Genomic DNA, 6,692 nt, shown 5'->3' with positions numbered 1-6,692 from the left:
CAGCGTATCTCTCTTCTTCAGAACACTCTGGGCATTGCGTAAGTTGCATTTCTGGTTTGCAACCCTAAAACTCTTGAATCAGCCTTATTTTCATCCTTAAAAATTTTACCCATCTGGGAGGTGGAGTGGGTAGCTGTATTTTTTAAAAATATAGTTTTATTGATTTCAGACAGGAAGGGAGAGAGAGAGAGAGATTGAAGCATCAATGATGAGAAAGATTCATTGATTGGATGCCTCCTGCACACCTCCTACTGGGGACTGAGCCCGCAACCCAGGCACCTGCCCTTGACCGGAATGGAACCCAGGACCCTTCAGTCTGCAGGCCAACGCTCTATCCATTGAGCCAAACCAGCCAGGGCTGGGCAGCTATATTTTTAAACAAGCTCTCCTTCAGATTTTTATGAACGATCCAGGATAAGGGACTGGTTCGGGGAAAGGCCTTGGCACTTGAAGGAAGCCAGCTGGACTTGGAATTCTATCTTCACCGCTTTCTGGCTGTATGATCCCAGTTGCCTCTTCATTTTCGTGGGCTTCAGTTTTTTCATCTATACAATGAATTATTAATGATCCCTAACAAGTATGGAGTGCTTACCAGATGCCAGCCACTGTTCTAAGCACTGTGTGTGTATTAACTCATTGAATTCTCTCGACAAATGATGAGGTGGGTGCTATTGTTACCTCCAGTTTAGAGAAGGGGACGCAGACTTACTGGGATTCACACCCAGGCCATCTGGCTTCCCTGGCTTTCTCCACCTGCCACTCCTCCATCGCCATCGCGAGGCAGTTAGAGGATTAAAGGAGAGCATGGGAGTGAAAGCTTTGCACAGGCAGGCAGGACAGCTAGTACATAGTGATTCTTCTTCCACGGGCCTCATTGGGAAATTGCCTTTCCGTCTTATGAAATATGCAGAAATTAATCTAAACAAACAAGCAAACAAAAAAGCCAGCCACGATCATGATAGATGAAGCCCGAAAGATAGGATCTTTGTAGGATCCAGAAAAATCCAGCATTAACCAGAGAAGAAGACACCTCTATGGCTCCCTGCCTTGGGTATTTTGGCCCATTGGTAGGTAGGAGGCTTTAGACAGATGTGTCAGACTTCATCTAAGTGTCAATCCATCAACTCCCTTCACTCTGACTTTGTACTGAACCAAGAACCTTCTGGTATTGATTTCCTTTCCCAAAAGTATCCTTCCTGAAAGAGACTGTGCTAACCAGCCAACCTCAGGATGCCTGTCTGTGGGGTGGCTTCACTTCTCGGTGTAAATTAATAAATTGCTTTTCAGGTTTATCAATCAGTCTCCTATGAGTTTGTTTAGTGTAGGTCATTTCCCTCACGCCTAATCACAACAACTAAGCTCTCACAGGGAGGCTGGGGAGGAAACACCATCAGGGTAGTATAAGTGAGATGCCCAAAGAATGGTATGGAAAGGTCTGCTGTGAGACTGAAACCAAGGATCCTTATAACGTTGATTAAATTTATCTTTAAGACCTAGCTCTAGAAATCACATCTCTCCATATACCATTCAGAGACCGAGCCTTTTCCCCCGATAATCAGCAAGCTTCAAGCTTCAAGGCGGCAAAAGACAGCAGCCCGGACCTGCCTAATGATTACACAGTCTGGACCTCTGCAGGCTGAAGGTAACATCTTGCCCTAAGATATGTTTCAGCCCCTGAGCCTTAAGGTGGAATGTCCCCCTGGCTACTTTCCCATGAAGCCAGTCAGAGGGATGCTGGAACAGCCCTTAGGACTGTCCTCAAGACCTGAAGAAATACTTCATCACCCTTTCCTCACCTCTGACAATCAGGTCCCAGCATGACTGGAATCCCTAACCCTCACTGTTTTGTGATTTTACCTTTATAATCTGTAACCTATATGCCATAGGGGAGTTTGGGCCTTTCAGCATTAGATTCCCGTTCTCCTGGATGGTGCCGTTCATAACAAAATAGCCTATATTCTCCACAGCAATTCTTGGTGTTGGCTCTGCCAGCATCAGATGGACAAACTCTTTCTGTTTGATAACAAGACCAAGGAGGACAGAGAGAGGATTCTGAGTGGGGAAGGTTGGGGGGTGAGGGAGCATCAAGGAAGGCTTCCTGGAGGAATCTGCTTACTTGGGTTGGAAGTCTATCTCTTCCCATTTACCAGCTGTGTGACTTGGCAGGTTACTCTCTCTCTCTGGGCCTCTGAGTCTTCACCTTTAAAGTGGGCATAATGCATAGCGCGTCGGCCTGCGGACCGAAGGGTCCCGGGTTTGATTCCGGTTACGGGCATATTCCTCCCCACCTTGGGTCCTGGTCACGGTGCGTGCAAGAGGCAACCAATCGATGCGTTTCTCTCACATTGATATTTCTCTCTGTCTTTCCCTCTCTCTTTCACTCTCTCTAAAAATCAATGGAAAAATACCCTTAGGTGAGAATTAAAAAACAACAATAACAAGATAAAAACAAATAAAGTGGGCATAATGTTAGCAGCCGCCTTACCGGGGTGGCCATAAGGGTGAAGTTAGCACAGTGCTTGACCTACAAGCTACACTCAGTAAATGGTGGCCATTCCTGTTGTCGTTATTAACACCCAAATGATGTTTTCATTGAGGGGAATTCTAGGAGAAGGAGACACATTCAAGGCAAGTTCGTCTCAAAGGGAGTGAACGCCGAGTCGGTTTGCTTTAAGACTCAGAAGGCAGAAGCCATTTGCAGCCGAAGGCTCCTTCCTTGAGTGTGGTCACAGCCCGCCTGTGGTTTTGCAGCCCATGGGCAGAGTTGCCGTACAATCTATAAGAATCCATCAGCCTCGAGAACTTCCGTGGTTTCTGAGTCACTGTCAGGCCATTTCAGCTTCCAAGCAGAAACTCCTGGGGCAGACTCACCATCTGTCCTCTGCACAGGGAGGGGAGACCGCTGCACCCCACGGCAGACCCCTGCTCCCCTTCGCGGAGTCCCAGTGTCGCAGCCAGTCCCAAAGGGAAAGGTGCTCTAGAGGGTCCAGCGAGGGCCTTCCAGACCCACATCTCTGCTTCTCTGCCCAGGGTCCTGTCTACAGATCCTGACGGGGCCTTTTCTAGTGTCACCAAAACTTGATCTGGCAGATGCAGGGAGGAAGGGTAGAGACGGACAGGAAGGCATGTGAGAGGGGTGCTGGGGTTTCAGCCATATGTATGCACTCCTGGCAGGTGGAGAGGTTCCCCTTCTCCCCAATTTCCCCCTCCTTCCAGTTAGTCCCTGACACCTCCCCCGCGCCCCGGACCCCCCCATTCTGTACCATGGAAACTGCTCTCTTGGCCTTTCCCCATAGCAAAAGGGGAGTGTTCCATTGGCCCCAGCTATTTCCTGTTCTTTTTATCTTGTTCTATTTCCTGTTGTTTTCACTCAGGAATCCTGTCTCCTCCTCCTGGACCCATTTCTTCTTTTCATGAGAGTGCACGTGGGTGGGGGTGGGTGGTTAGAAAAGTCAGGCCGGGAGACAGCCCCATGGCTGAATGAGAGACAGTGTTCCTCTCTTGTTTTAACCAAGGACACCTCTGGAAGGGGTACCACTCCCATTCCTGTTACTAATAATTGCTGCCCATATGAACCCAATTCGGAGGTCATGCTCTATCCAGCGCCTGGGGTGAGGGGCTCAGGGAGGCTGGTGGGGTACTGGTTAAGAATGTCCCAGCTCTGCCACTGACTACCTCTGCGATCTCGGGGGAATTGCTTAATTCATTGATTAATTGCGTTATCCCAGGTGGCCCAGATCATGGATGCTAACCACACCTGTCTCCACAGGATTGTCCTGAGAGTCAGCACGAAGCATTTAGAATGGTGCCTGATGGGCGGTCAGCGCTCAGTGAATATGAGGTCCTGCTGATAGGTGTCACGTTACCTCTCAGGGTCAGGTGTGGTCCTAGCTTGGGAGGTTCAGAAGCTGTCAGTGCACCCAGGGTACTGTGTTCTGGCAAAGTCTATGTGAGAAGTCCAGTTACCAACAGACGGTTTCTTGGTGAACACGGACGTAGAGCTGAGTGGAGGGCAATGAGCAGCGGGCGGCCCATGTGGCCTCTTTCTATCACAGGAACTGGCCCGGAAGCTCCCTGTGGCTGGTCCAGGAGCCCTACTCCCCTGAACGCATGCACGCATGCAGAGGGAGACTGATCTGACTGCAAACATCTGCTGACGCCAACGTCCTCCAGGGCTGAGCTGGTTGACTTGACTGGCGCAACCCCAGTAGCTTTAGGACGTCCTTTTGGATTCACCCTTGGTTAGAGAAAAGTCTCCCCGGAGCAAGGAGGCCTCATCTTCATTCAGGGCTACGTAGAGGCTCCCAGGCTTGTCAGAACCGCTGAGCACAGCGGGAGACACCCTGAAGGGCCAGCTGTCAGACTCGCTCCCCCTCTGTCCTCTCCGGCTCTTGAAGAGACTTCCTTCCCACAGCTCACAGCACACACACACACACACAGGCCCCTGCTCTGGACAAGCCTTCTCGAGTGGGGAGGTCACCCTGGTTACACTGATGTTTGCTTGGGTGTTGCCTAGAGCTCCGTTCCCTGGGGTATGACTCCTGATGCAGATGGCTGAGCTCACGCTTTGGTGGTATTTCCCCTCCTTTGTTCCTTTTTTAGGTTAGGGGCACTTTGCAATCCTCAAATACGACTTCCTGATTGCCTTTGTTTTCCAGTAATTAATACTTTTTGTTAACAACAAAAGCTGCATGTATCAGTTAGCTAGTACACTAATTGGGTGATTTTCTTGCATTATCTTTAATCCATACAACAACCCAATTCCACTTTTACCTATAGGTGAGGAGACTGAAGCTCAAAGGGATCCATAAAATCAGTAAATTGGCCCAAAATCTGTGGGTGCTTGTTTTGTGTGTGTGTGTGTGTGTGTTTTTTTTTTTTGGCATTGCTTCAAGATGGTGCATATTTTCTCCCGAGTTGGAATGAAAAAAATTTGAATTTACCTTTTATCTTCTAAAAACAAACTCTTGAAACCACTTTGAAGACCAAAGCTGGTAAACCCAGATATTTTGATTTGCACAAGCCTGGATTTTGCAAGGACAAAAAGTTTATGTTTTGCTTCATTTGTCTTTTTGCTTGGCATATCTGAAATCCAAGGCCTTTATCAAAGAGAACCATGGGAATCAACGGCTGAATGGTGATGGTTTGGAAGCAGGTAATGTCCGGGTGAGAGATGATGTCTGAAGAAGGCAGTGGCCAAGGATGGACAGGAGAGATATTCAGGGGTAGAATCAATAGACGTGATTAAGTGATATGGGCTGCTGTCCAAGTGCCTTCACTTAGGCCGTAACTCCAGGCTCCAGTGTGGCCATTCCCCTGGCCGTGTCTGCTCTCGCTGGTTCCTGAATGTTCTTGCTCTGTCCAGGCTCCATGCCTCTGCATGTGCTGTGCTGCCTGCATGTGCTGATCATGCCAGAAATCTTGGGGTTCTTTGTCTGTCTCCCAGCTAGAGAATGAGCTCCTTGAAGGAAGGTGCTGAATCTCTTCTCTCGGAATCCCAGCCTCTGGCACAAAGCCTCAGGCACCACGAATGCTTGTTGAGCGGATCAATACTTTAAAAAAGGATGCAGGGTGAAGAGGAAAGGAAGTAAAGGGAGAAAGAATGAAGACATCGGGGGCGCCATCAGATCTTATTATAATCACTCCTCTCTCTGATGTTACATGTTAATCCTCATCAGAGTGAGGCATGAGAGTGATCCGATGAGCAGGTGCCTCTGCTAGCTGCTGGAACTCGAGCCAAAACGGAGTTGGTTCATCCTGTCATTCTGCCCCGACAGTTTCCGTGAGACTCGCATCCCTAGGGGCAGTGCCTTCTGCAGACATTGATGCCGGGGCACTGAGAACCAAGAGAGAGGTAACAAGACGAGGTGGACAGAGCCCTGACGACCTGTCCTGAGTCCTGAGCTCCAGTCCTGGATGCCCAGACAGCCGGTGAGCTGGGCTTTCTGACAGGCTCCTGCCAATTGACATTCTAAAATCTCTATTTGCTTCGACTTCTTCTGTGCTTTCCTTGCTACTTCCACACTCACTGATCCCCCAGGTCCTCAGGAGACCAAATTGTAAGCCAGAGCAGGAGATAGGGCTTGAATTAATTTCAGTGTCTTTGTGTCTTGCAGTAACAGAAAATCTTGCATCTTAAATCCTGTTTGTCTAAGCGGCTATATTTTCTTATGTGTTTTCCCCCCATCAGTTAATTGTGTGTGTTTTTAAAAATATATGCCATCAGTTAATTCTGAAGGAAAAGATTGATAGAGAGAGTATCAGACATTGTTTTCTCTAATGTCCAAATGTTCTAGGTTAAGTCCCTGTAGCAACAAACTCACCTCCTATTTCTTTTGTGACAATGACTGTAATTAAGCACTACAGCTCTCATCTCACAGGGGGGCAGGCAGAGAGCTTGCTCAGGGCTGTGTAACTATGACACCCGGGGAACAGGACCATAGCTGTCCCCATTCCATGCGGTCAGTGGCTTGGGTGGTTGCATTTTCTTTCTTTCTTTTAAACATAAGGACTCTTATTTATTTATTTATTTATTTTTAAAATATATTTTATTGATTTTTTACAGAGAGGAAGGGAGAGGGATAGAGAGTTAGAAACATCGATGAGAGAGAAACATCCATCAGCTGCCTCCTGCACACTCCCTACTGGGGATGTGCCTACAACCAAGGTACATGCCCTTGACCGGAATTGAA

This window comes from Myotis nattereri (genome assembly GCF_964212035.1).
Source record: "Myotis nattereri genome assembly, chromosome: 9".
NCBI classification, from domain to species: Eukaryota; Metazoa; Chordata; class Mammalia; order Chiroptera; family Vespertilionidae; genus Myotis; species Myotis nattereri.
The sequence above is the reverse complement of the archived record's forward strand: the minus strand, read 5'-3'. Positions refer to the sequence as shown.